We start from the raw sequence: 13,722 nt of genomic DNA on the forward strand, positions 1-13,722 counted from the left end.
TTCTAGTCTCTGGGTCCTGAGATCTGAACTTTCAATTTCTAATTCTCTGTTTACTGTTTTCATGTTCATTTACTTTTCTGCTTCAAGATCCGATTTAACCCAAACCCTCTTCTACTTCTCTGCTTGATGCAAATTTACTTTTCCTTGTTTAATTTCTGCAAATCCAAGTCCCAATCCCCTTTACAATCAAGTCATTTACATTTCTTGCACTTTAAGATTCCGCAATTTACATTTCTTGCATTCTAAGTTTCTGCCATTCAATTTCTTGTTCTTTAAGATTCAGCAATTTATTTCCTGTTCTCTTTAATTCCATGCAATTTAATTTCTGCAAATCACAAAACACTCAACCAAATCTTGATTCGCTTGACTAAATTAACCACTAAGCTAAAATTGCTCAATCCTTCAATCCCTGTGGGATCGACCTCACTCCCGTGAGTTTTTATTACTTGATGCGACCCGGTACACTTGCCGGTTAGATTTGTGTGTTTTGGGAGAAATTCATTTTTCCACCAAAATACTCATCACCTGCCATTGGAGCAAACAACTTTGAGCTGAAACCTCAATTAGTTTCTCTGATGCAGCAGAACTGCAAGTTTCATGGACTTCCATCTGAAGATCCTTTTCAGTTCTTAACTGAATTCTTGCAGATATGTGATACTGTTAAGACTAATGGAGTAGATCCTGAAGTCTACAGGCTCATGCTTTTCCCTTTTGCTATAAGAGATAGAGCTAGAATATGGTTGGACTCTCAACCCAGAGATAGCCTGAACTCTTGGGATAAGCTGGTCACGGCTTTCTTAGCCAAGTTCTTTCCTCCTCAAAAGCTTAGTAAACTTAGAGTGGACGTTCAGACCTTTAGACAGAAAGAAGGTGAATCCCTCTATGAAGCTTGGGAGAGATACAAAGGACTGACCAAAAAGTGTCCTACTGACATGTTTTCAGAATGGACCATCCTGGATATCTTCTATGATGGTTTGTCTGAATTGGCAAAGATGTCATTGGATACTTCTGCAGGTGGATCCATTCACCTAAAGAAAACACCTGCAGAAGCTCAAGAACTCATTGACATGGTTGCTAATAACCAGTTCATGTACACTTCTGAGAGGAATCCTGTAAGTAATGGGACGCCTATGAAGAAGGGAGTTCTTGAAGTTGATACTCTGAATGCCATATTGGCTCAGAACAAAATATTGACTCAGCAAGTCAATATGATTTCTCAGACTCTGAATGGAATGCAAGCTGCATCCAACAGTACTCAAGAAGCTTCTTATGCAGAAGAAGCTTATGATCCTAAAAATCCTGCAATAGCAGAGGTGAATTACTTAGGTGAACCTTATGGAAACACCTATAACTCATCATGGAGAAATCATCCAAATTTCTCATGGAAGGATCAAAAGCCTCAACAAGGCTTTAATAATGGTGGAAGAAACAGGTTTAGCAATAGCAAGCCTTTTCCATCATCCACTCAGCAACAGACAGAGAATTCTGAGCAGAATCCATCTAGCTTAGCAAACTTAGTCTCTGATCTATCTAAGGCCACTGTGAGTTTCATGAATGAAACAAGGTCTTTCATTAGAAATTTGGAAGCACAAATGGGCCAGCTGAGTAAAAAGATCACTGAAATCCCTCATAGTACTCTCCCAAGCAATACAGAAGAGAATCCAAAAGGAGAGTGCAAGGCCATTGACATAAGCACCATGGCCGAACCTGTAAGGGAAGGAGAGGACGTGAATCCCAAGGAGAAAGACCTCCTGGGACGTCCAGTGATCAATAAGGAGCTTCCCTCTGAGGAACCAAAGGACTCTGAGGCTCATCTAGAGACCATAGAGATTCCATTAAACCTCCTTATGCCATTCATGAGCTCTGATGAGTATTCCTCTTCTGAAGAGAATGAGAATGTTATTGAAGAGCAAGCTGCCAAGTTCCTTGGTGCAATCATGAAGCTAAATGCCAAATTATTTGGCATTGATACTTGGGAAGATGAACCTCCCTTGTTCACCAATGAACTAAGTGATCTGGATCAACTGACATTGCCTCAGAAGAGACAGGATCCTGGAAAGTTCATAATACCTTGTACCATAGGCACCATGATCTTTAAGGCTCTGTCTGACCTTGGTTCAGGGATAAACCTTATGCCCCTCTCTGTAATAGAGAAACTGGGAATCTATGGGGTGCAAGCTGCTAAAATCTCATTAGAGATGGTAGATAATTCCAGAAAATAGGCTTATGGACAAGTAGAGGACGTGTGAGTAAAGGTTGAAGGCCTTTACATCCCTGCTGATTTCATAGTCCTGGATACTGGAAAGGAAGAGGATGAATCCATCATCCTAGGAAGACCTTTCCTAGCCACAGCAAGAGCTGTGATTGATGTGGACAGAGGAGAATTGGTCCTTCAATTGAACAAGGACAACCTTGTGTTTACAACTCAAGAATCTCTCTCTGCATCCATGGAGAGGAAGCAGAAAAAGCTTCTCTCAAAGCAGAGTCAAACAAAGCCCCCACAGTCAAACTCTAAGTTTGGTGTTGGGAGGCCACAACCAAACTCTAAGTTTGGTGTTGAACTCCCATATCCAAACTCTAAGTTTGGTGTTGGAGAGTCTCAACAATGCTCTGAACATCTGTGAGGCTCCATGAGAGCCCACTGTCAAGCTATTGACATTAAAGAAGCGCTTGTTGGGAGGCAACCCAATTTTTATTTATCTAACTATATTTTTCTTAGTTATATGTCTTTATAGGTTCATGATCATGTGGAGTCACAAAATAAATATAAAAATTGAAAACGGAATCAAAAACAGCAGAAGAAAAATCACACTCTGGAGGAAGCATCTGCCTGGCGTTCAACGCCAGAACAGAGCATGGTTCTGGCGCTGAACGCCCAAAATGGGAAGTATTTGGGCGCTGAACGCCCAAAATGGGAAGTATCTGGGCACTAAACGCCAGAATTGCACCCTGGAGAGGAGCTAGCGCTGAACGCCCAGAACAAGCATGGTTCTGGCGTTCAACGCCAGAAATGGGCAACAAATGGGCGTTGAACGCCCAAAATGGGCACCAACCTGGCGCTGAACGCCCAGAGTTGTGTGCAAGGGCATTTTACATGCCTAATTTGGTGTAAGGTTGTAAATTCTTGAACACCTCAGGATCTGTGGACCCCACAGGATCATCTCAGGATCTGTGAACCTCACAGGATCCCCACCCACCTCACCCTCTCTCTCACATCCATACACACATCCCTCCATCTCCTCCATATCTTCTTCTTCTTCTATTCTTTCTTCTTTTGCTCGAGGGCGAGCAACATTCTAAGTTTGGTGTGGTAAAAGCATAAGCTTTTTGTTTTTCCATTACCATTGATGGCACCTAAACCTCTAAAAGAGGGGAAGGGAAGACAAAGGCTTCCACCTCCGAGTCATGGGAGATGGAAAGATTCATCTCAAGGGTCTATAGCTCAGTGGTAGAACATGTGGCTGCAAATCAAGAGATCCCTGAGATACCTCAGGGGATGCACTTCCCTCCACATAAATATTAGGAGCAAATCAACACCTTCCTAGGAGAATTAAGTTCCAACATGGGACAATTAAGGGTGGAACATCAAGAACACTCCATCATCCTTCATGAAATTAGAGAAGATCAAAAAGCAATGAGGGAGGAGCAACAAAGACAAGGAAGAGATATAGAAGAGCTCAAGGACATCATTGGTTCCTCAAGAAAGAAACGCACCCATCACTAAGGTGGACTCATTCCTTGTTCTTACTTTCTCTATTTTTCGTTTTCTATGTTTGTGTCTTCATTACATGATCATTAGTAGTTAGTAACTATGTCTTAAAGTTATGAATGTCCTATGAATCCATCACCTCTCTTAAATGAAAAATGTTTTAATTCAAAAGAATAAGAAGTACATGAGTTTCGAATTTATCCTTGAACTTAGTTTAATTATATTAATGTGGTGACAATGCTTCTTGTTTTCTGAATGAATGCTTGAACAGTGCATATGTCTTTTGAAGTTGTTGTTTAAGAATGTTAAATATGTTGGCTCTTGAAAGAATGATGACTAGGAAACATGTTATTTGATAATCTGAAAAATCATAAAAATGATTCTTGAAGCAAGAAAAAGCAGCAAAGAACAAAGCTTGCAGAAAAAAAATAGGCGAAAAAAAATTTAGAAAGAAAAAGCAAGCAGAAAAAGCCAAAAGATCTTAAAACCAAGAGGCAAGAGCAAAAAGCCAATAACCCTTAAAACCAAAAGGCAAGGGCAAATAAAAAGGATCCCAAGGCTTTGAGCATCAGTAGATAGGAGGGCCTAAAGGAATAAAATCCTGGTCTAAGCGGCTAAACCGAGTTGTCCCTAACCATGTGCTTGTGGCGTGTAGGTGTCAAGTGAAAACTTGAGACTGAGCGGTTAAAGTCAAGGTCCAAAGCAAAAAAAACAGTGTGCTTAAGAACCCTGGACACCTCTAATTGGGGACTTTAGCAAAGCTGAGTCACAATCTGAAAAGGTTCACCCAATTATGTGTCTGTGGCATTTATGTATCCGGTGGTAATACTGGAAAACAAAGTGCTTAGGGCCACGGTCAAGACTCATAAAGAAGCTGTGTTCAAGAATCATCATACTGAACTAAGAGAATCAATAACACTATTTGAACTATGAGTTTCTATAGATGCCAATCATTCTGAACCTCAATGGATAAAGTGAGATGCCAGAACTATTCAAGAGGCAAAAAGCTATAAGTCCCGCTCATTTGATTGGAGCTATGTTTCATTAATAGTCTGGAATTTATAGTATATTCTCTTCTTTTTATCCTATTTGATTTTCAGTTGCTTGGGGACAAGCAACAATTTAAGTTTGGTGTTGTGATGAGCGGATAATTTATACGCTTTTTGGCATTGTTTTTAGTATGTTTTTAGTAGAATCTAGTTACTTTTAGGGATGTTTTCATTAGTTTTTATGTTAAATTTACATTTCTGGACTTTACTATGAGTTTGTGTATTTTTCTGTGATTTCAGGTATTTTCTGGCTGAAATTGAGGGACTTGAGCAAAAATCATATTCAGAGGTTGAAGAAGGACTGCTGATGCTGTTGGATTCTGACCTCCCTGCACTCAAAATGGATTTTCTGAAGCTACAGAACTCAAAATGGCGCGCTTCCAATTGCATTGGAAAGTAGACATCCAGGGCTTTCCAGAAATATATAATAGTCTATACTTTGCCCAATTTTAGATGACGCAAAATGGTGTTCAACGCCAGCTCTCTGCCAAATTCTGGAGTTCAGCGCCAGAAATGGATCAAGAACCAGAGTTGAACGCCAGAAATGAATCAAAACCTGGCGTTCAACTCCACAAATGGCCTCTGCACATGGAGAGTTAAAGCTCAGCCCAAGCACACACCAAGTGGGCCCCAGAAGTGGATTTATGCATCAATTACTTACTCATGTAAACCCTAGTAGCTAGTTTATTATAAATAGGACATTTTACTATTGTATTTGATATCCTGGATTGTATTTTGATCCTGTGATCTTGTTTTAGGGGCTGGCCATCTCGGCCATGCCTGGACCTTTCACTTATGTATTTTCAACGGTAGAGTTTCTACACTCCATGGATTAAGGTGTGGAGCTCTGCTGTTCCTCAAAGATTAATGCAAAGTACTACTGTTTTCTATTCAATTAATCTTATTTCGCTTCTAAGATATTCATTCGCACTTCAACCTGAATGTGATGAACGTGACAATCATCATCATTCCCTATGAACGCGTGCCTGACAACCACTTCCGTTCTACATTAGAATTGAATGAGTATCTCTTAGATCTCTTAATCGGAATCTTCGTGGTGTAAGCTAGAATGATGGCGGCATTCAAGAGAATCCGGAAGGTCTAAACCTTGTCTGTGGTATTCCGAGTAGGATTCAATGATTGAATGACTGTGACGAGCTCCAAACTCGCGATTGCTGGGCGTAGTAACAGACGCAAAAGGATAGTAAATCCTATTCCAGCATCATCGAGAACCGACAGATGAATAGCCGTGCCGTGACAGGGTGCGTTGACCATTTTCACTGAGAGGATAAGATGAAACCATTGACAAGGGTGATGCCTCCAGACGATTAGCCGTGCCGTGACAGGGCATTTGGATCATTTTCCCGAGAGAAGACCGAAAGTAGCCATTGACAATGGTGATGTATCACATAAAGCCAGCCATGGAAATGAGTAAGACTAATTGGATGAAGATAGCAGGAAAGCAAAGGTTCAGAGGAACGAAAGCATCTCTATTCGCTTATCTGAAATTCTCACCAGTGATTTACATAAGTATTTCTATCCCTGTTTTATTAATTGTTTTCGAAAACTCCATTACTATTTTATATCCGCCTGACTGAGATTTACAAGGTGACCATAGCTTGCTTCATACCAACAATCTCTGTGGGATTCGACCCTTACTCACGTAAGTTATTACTTGGTCGACCCAGTGCACTTGCTGGTTAGTTGTGCGAAGTTGTGAACCATGGTATTGGCATCATGATTTTGGCGCCATTACCAGGGAAAGAAAGAGCGATGAATTTTACATAATCAAAGTGTAATCACAATTTCTGTGCACCAGTAAGGTAGTTCAAAATCATGTTGAGGGGGTGGTTCATAGGCATGTGGTGGTGGTTGTTGACAATTACAATAAAGGTCACCACATCCATTAGATTGATATGCATTAGGATTAGAATTATACCCATAAGAATCCGGAGGTTGTTGTTGCCAAAAAGGTTGATCAATCCCTTGAGGCTCCTCCCATCTTTGATTGTTCCATCCTTGATGTACATCCTCATTGTAGTTCCCATTACCTACAACATAATTTGAGCCAAACCCATAGCCAAAGTGTTGAGAATTCATAAGAGAAAATAAAAATAAAAGCTACAAAAATAAATAACAAAGTTCTAAAGCTAACAAAAACTAACAAATAAGCAAAAGGCAAACATATTCACAATATTCATAATAGCCAATAACATAACACTATTGCAATTCTCCGGTAACAGCACCATTAATTTGATAGCGAAAATTGTTGTCGGTAAGGAATTTCTCTTATAGAAAGAAGAATTTCGTTGTAAGCATAGCTCCAAACCAATAAACAACTCTCACATCAAATTAAATTTGGTTGTCACAAATAACAAACCCCAAATGAAAATTAACCGGAGTATTTAGACTCCGGATCGTCTCACAAGGAATTGCAATGAAGTGAATGATTATTGGCTATGAAGGGGTAAAGGGGGGTTTGGTTGATAATTGGGCAAGAAAATAAATGGCAAGAAAAGTAATTCAAACAAGTAACTAAAGAAAGCAAGTAATAAAGAGAGACATTCATGGCAAGTGTTGAGATCATAGGCTTTCTATCCTAGTCATGCAATGATTAATTCATCTTATTTAGTCAACTCCAACAAATAGGGAGAAAGTCAAACAAGACTAATCAATCATACCACAATAATAACAAGAATTTATCTTATTACGTCATCTCCAACATTGGAAGACGGTATCATATTATCTTCCATGAGAGAAAGTCTGATAAGACTAGCTAATCTCAATCCAAAAGTCCTAATCAACTTACTAATTAAATTAGCAAAAGATTAGCGTCAATGGAAACAATATTAGCTAACAACTCTAGATCACCAACATGAGTTGGGTTTTCATGACTCAAGATTGCCCAATTACTCTTTCCAAGCCAAGAATGCTCAAAATCTACTCTAAAGTCCAACCAAGCATTTTGTCAAATACTTGGTGGGTAATAAAGGAAAGCATAATAAAAGTGCAAGAATAATAAATCTACCAACTACAAATTGCAAGGAAACAAGATCAACAACTCAAATCAACAATAAAGAAACATCAAACATTAAATTGCCTTAAAAGTAAATCAAATCCAACAAGAGCATCCATGAACATAAAAGAGAAATTAACATTACAAATCATGAGAATGAAAGAGTAGAAGTAAGAAATCATAAAAGAAACAAGATGAAAACATGTAATTAAACCTAAATCTAGGAGAAATTAACCTAACCTAATTCTAGAGAGAAGAGGGAGCTTCTCTCTCTAGCAACTAACCTACATGATGCTAATGCTACAAACAATTGCTCTCCCCTTGCCCAAGCTTGAATTCTGCATGAAATAGTATTAGAAATTAGTTGGGTTGGGCCCAAAGTGCTTCAGAAATCGCTGGGGTGATTTCACCTTAGTGGGCCACGGCAGAATCGGCGCGCACGCATACATGGCGCGTGCGTGCCCCTGAGCGCGAAGTAACATATGGCAAATTTTATATCATTTCGAAGCCCCAGATGTTAGCTTTCCAACGCAACTAGAAACGCCTCGTTTGGACCTCTGTAGCTCAAGTTATGGTCGATTGAGTGCGAAGAGGTCAGGCTTGACAGCTTTACAGTTCCTTCATTTCTTCATGAGTTCTCCCACTTTGCATGCTTTTCTCCTCACTTCTTCCATCCAATACTTGCCTTATGAACCTGAAATCACTTAACAAACATATCAAGACATCGAATGGAATTAAAATAAATTAAAATTACCAATTTTAGGCCCTAAAAAGCATGTTTTCACATTTAAGCACAATTCAAGGGAGAATTACAAAACCATGCTATTTTATTGAATAAATGTGAGAAAAGGTGATAAAATCCCCCAAAATAAGCATAAGATAAATCACAAAATCGGGGTTTATCAAGAAGCACACATTGGAGTGTGCGTGCGCACAACCCCCTGTGCGTACGCACAAAAGCCACAAAACTATGTGTGCATACGCACGACCACCTGTGCGTACGCACAAGAAGATAATCGGCAATTTTGGGACTTTCTGAAGCTGATTGGATGCTATATTAAGGAAGGACTTACTCCATGTGAAGGAGGGGGGATAAATTAGGGTTAAATTAGCATTATGTAGGTTGTTCCGTAGAGAGAAAAGCTCCTCCCTCTCTCTAGAATTAGGGTTTATTAGTTTAATTTCTTGTAATTTCTACTTTTAATTCTTATTTCAATTTACTTTTTCTTGTCATTTATTGTTATTTTTTCTTTTTTCTTCTTCATTTCTCTTGTTATTTCTTTTATTTTGCCATTTTTATGTTTTATGACACTCTTGTTATTTTAATTTACATTTAATGCAAATTTATGTTTCTATGTCATTTATTGCCTTCTTTACTTGTTATTGCTATTTTCTTGCTTTTGGTATTTTAGAATTTATTTTATTACATTTTAATATTATTTTATTTTCATGCACACCAAGTGTTTGATAAAATGCTTAGCTTAGTTTTCCTTTAGTTTTTTCTCAACTCTTGGCTTGAATTTGATGACTTTGGTGATCCTTGAGTCATTGATGTCCATTCTTGTTTGATATATTAGAGTGAGTTAGTTGATTTGATTTCCCTTGACTCTATGTGACCCCTTAGTGTTGACATAGGACTTAGGGATTGAACTCAACTATGCCTATTTGACTTATCTTCGATGTAAGGTTGACTAAGTAGGATGAACTCTTCATAATCATCATGTGTTTGTGGTCAATGGTTAGGATAGGTAACCTTAGCCTTTAATTACTTGGCAAGAGATTTTCTTGCATTTTAAGTTTCTTTGCTTTGACTTTTATTACTTTGATGTTTAATTTCTTGCATGTTTAGTTTCCACACTCTTGGTTGAGAAATTGGATGTTTGGGTGGAATTGAGTTGTGGATGTCCATTCCGCATTGTGTGAGAATAGTTAATTGGTTTAGTTTCCATTGACGCTAGTCTTTCACTGAGTAATTAGTAAGTTGACTAGGACTTATGGATTGAAATCAATTATTCCTTTTTGACCAATTCTCAAGGAGGATTGATTGATTTGGATTGATTCCACACAATTGCCATGCTTGTAGTCCATAACTAGGATAGGAATCCTAAACTCCCCAATTCTTACCAAGAGTCCTTTAATTTCTTTCCTTTAATTCCATGCTTGCTTGTTTCATTTCCTTGCTATTTACATTTCTTGCCTTTCTTGCTTTCCATTTACTTTCTTGCTATTCACATTTCTTGCTCTCTTGCTTTCATTCCCAATCCCCATGATCTCATGCTCCCTCTTATAGCCAATAATTGTACACTTAATTGCAACTCCTAGGGAATATGACCCGGGAGCTAAATACTCTCGGTTATAATTTGTTTTGTATTGTGATAACATTTGATTATGAGAATTCATTGTTGGTTTGGACTATGCTACCAACGAATTCATTCTAGTTTTGATTGATTCCGAACCATACAATAATTCTCTTGTCAAATTTGGTGCCGTTGCCGGGGAGTTGCAATGGTGTATATTTTTGGCTATTGTAAATATGTTAATATGTAAATAGCTTGCTTGTTGGTTGTCTTTGTTGATGGTTAGGATTGGTATCCAGGAGGACATTGGACATTCTAGCATTGGTGGAAAATACACAATAATAAAATTTTATGGTTAAATAATGTAACCATATAAATAAGCTCAAATCTCACAGGTTGTGTGTTCTTAGCTTTTTAAACTATGTTCCAAATACAACTTCAAACAAGTTTTAACAGAAAAAATTTTTCAATTTAAATTAGTGAAATACTATAAAAAAATTTTGAACAAGAAAATATTACTTCAACCAAGTAGTAACTGAATGCATAAAATCAAGAAAACATGTAATCAAATATGCAGATGCAACAATGAACTAATAAAGAAAATAAGACATTGGTGTTGAGAAGAAAATAACTAACCCATGGAGATCGGTATCGACCTACCCACACTTAAAGATTGCACCGTCCTCGGTGCATGCTAAGATGTGCAAGTGGAAGGGTTGCTTCAACTAATGCTTTTCTCTAAAGATTGTGATGATGGACTTGATTGTCTCCCTATTTAGAAGCTTTCCCTTTTCCTTTCTCGGTGGCCAGCCTGAAAGTAGAGGAAAAGAAGAAAAGTAACCCAGAAAGAAAGATAAAAAACAAATAAAATATGGCTGCGTTAATGCCAAATAATGAGGATCACAATTACATGGTAGCTACAACATGCAATTGAGAAAACAGTGGAAGCAAATGGTATATCAATGTTGCAAAAAATTTGCAACAAAGGGGAAGAGTACGTAATGAAAGACAGTATAGAATATTACCCAATAGTGTAAAGCAAGTCACGAAGCACCAAAATAATTCAAAAAAAGATGTAACATTTGAATAAGAAAATTTAACACCAATGGTAAAATAATAAATTTAGAAAAGAAAATAAAAATATGCACAAAATTAAAATGCAATGGATGAAAGAATGCAAATGTAATGAGGAAAGAATAATGAGGAGGAAGAAGAAAGAAATAAGAAGGGGGAGGGAAAATTAGGATTAGGGAAGAAAAGATAAGATAATTGGCGCTGATCTGGATAAGCTGTGCGGCGCAGGTGACGCGGACGCGTGGGGCACGCGGTTGCGTGATTGGCACTATTTGCAAGTGACGCGGACGCATGGGTCACGCGATCGCGTGGCTTGGTTTGTGCGATTGGCGCGAGTGCAGCCACGCGTACGCACAACTCTCTGTTTTAAATGCATTTTGCCAAAATTCAGGGTGACGCGTTCGCGTGGGTGACGCGGACGCGTGATAGGGCTTGTGCTTCTAGCATTATTCAAGCCCAACTCCATCATAACTTTCTGCCATACACCTCTTTTACGTCGATTTTTAGGGGCACACATTCACATGGGTGACGTGGACGCGTGGGAGGCTATTTTCCAAAATGACACGGCCGCATGGGGCACGAGGTCGCGTGGCACATTTGTGCCTGAGGCACGCCTCCAGCCACGCTTTCGCGTGACTCTCTGCTTCTTTTCTCCTTGTTTTGAAAACACTATTGAGGCGGACGCGTCAGCGACGCTGACGCGTCACGTGTGATTTTTTTTATATGCAATATGCAGATGCAAATGCAGAATGCAGGTGAATATGCAGAAATTATGAATGAACACTAGTAAAAATAAAATAAAATAAGATTAAGAATGAAAAAAGGAACGATTATACCATGGTGGGTTGTCTCCCACCTAGCACTTAGTTAAAGTCCTTTAGTTGGACATTTGGTGAGTTTCTTGTCATGGAGGCTTGTGCTTGAACTCATCCAGGAATTTCCACCAATGTTTGTGATTCCAATGGCCTCCGGGATCCCAAACTAGGTGTATAAAGCCTTGAAGCAAGTCAAAGCAAGTGACAAGGCCCCAAGAGTGTTGATTGCCAGAATGAATTCCGGGGTCCCAAACCTTGCTTTTGCACCCATCTTCTTGTTGATCATCATTTTTCTACTTGGGTGGTGAACAATTCGAATTCTCATTGAGGTATCCAAACAGCTTCCTAGACCCATTCAATTTAGTATTATTCCAACCTTGATAACTCAGCCATGAGCTTCCTACCACAATGAACCTAGGATTGTGTTGCCAACCACTAACAATCTCCCTCTTACTCTTATAGTCACAAAGAGCTCTAAGTTGCCCATCCGTCTCAAGCAAAGAATATTCAAGTGAACTAATTAAGCTTAGAGATGAGAGATTTACCCACTTGAATGAAGGGATGGATGGTGATGGCTTTTGGGGAGAGGTCTCCAACAACTTTGGCAAGGTGATTTTCAGCTCCATTCCCTTGAGCTCTTCTTTGACAATTTCCACCACTTTGCAAGCTTCTTCAATATTAACCTCTTTCTCTTGGTAACTTTCTTCCAATTCGATCTCTGCTTCATTGTTCACCAAGCACATGGGAGGCTGTGCTTCTTCTTCTTTAATCTCCATGTCAAATCCAATGGGAGAAGATTTAATTGTAGATTGGAATTCATCAATGATTGAATCCATCTCTTGATCATCCCCTTCAAAATCTTCAACCATGATATGCCTTGGAGGTTGTACACCCTCCTCAACATCAAATTCAAACTCCTTAGAAGGGGGCTCTATGACTGGGCTTTCCCATGGACGTTCCGCATCTCCTAAGTCTTCAACCAATTCTTCTTCTTCGATAATTTCAGCTTCCTCCACTTGTTCCAGTACAAAGTCATGCTCCTTATCATCCATTGGAGTTTCTAGTATCTCCTTCATGCTACGTTCTTCATTAGATTGCCCACATGAAGCCATGGAGGTTCCTTGAGTTTTCGAACATCAGGAAGGTAATCGATTGATTACTTGCTCCAGTTGGTGAAGGGTTGCATGAAATCGATCTGCTGTTTCCTTGAGACGCTTCCGTGATTCTTGGGTCGATAGATATACTTGGTGCATAGGAAAGTGGTGTTTCTTGGGAGTAATTAGATTGGAACTGGGGTGAATATGGGTTAGGGTCATATGGAGGTGAGTGTTGGTAGGTGGCTTGTGAGTGTGGTGGTTTATAGCTATGTTGATGAGGTGGCTTGTAGGCGTATGATGGGGCTTGTTGGTAACTACAAGGGGGTCTACCATATCTATCACCTTGGTACGGACCTCGGAATGGCTCTTGACCATAGTATACTGGTGGGGGTTGGTTGTCACGAGAAGGTCCACCGTAACTATTGTCTTGGCATGCATTGTAGAATGGTCGTTGTCCATGGTATATTGGAAGGTGTTGTTGCCGAAAGGGTTGATCAGATCCTTGTGGCTCCTTCCATCTGTGAATGTTTCGACCTTGATGCATGTTCCTATTATAGCTTCCATTCTTTTCAACAGCATTAGAACCAAACTCAAAGCGACGGGAGTGAGAACTCATAGTAACTAATAAAAATTAAAAACAAAAAATAAAAAACAAGCAAAGGAAA

The 13,722-nt window shown here is 39.2% G+C and overlaps 1 non-coding gene across 1 annotated transcript; it reads right to left on the bottom strand.

Moving 5' to 3' along the window:
- Positions 1–830: 830 nt before the first annotated feature.
- On the bottom strand, positions 831–938 carry LOC148544558 (small nucleolar RNA R71). The gene has a single exon (XR_015900231.1). It is a non-coding gene; the product is annotated as a small nucleolar RNA R71 (small nucleolar RNA).
- Positions 939–13,722: the final 12,784 nt, after the last annotated feature.

Source organism: Arachis ipaensis, chromosome B9, assembly GCF_059453495.1.
Source record: "Arachis ipaensis isolate K30076 ecotype BB chromosome B9, ASM5945349v1, whole genome shotgun sequence".
NCBI lineage: Eukaryota > Viridiplantae > Streptophyta > Magnoliopsida > Fabales > Fabaceae > Arachis > Arachis ipaensis.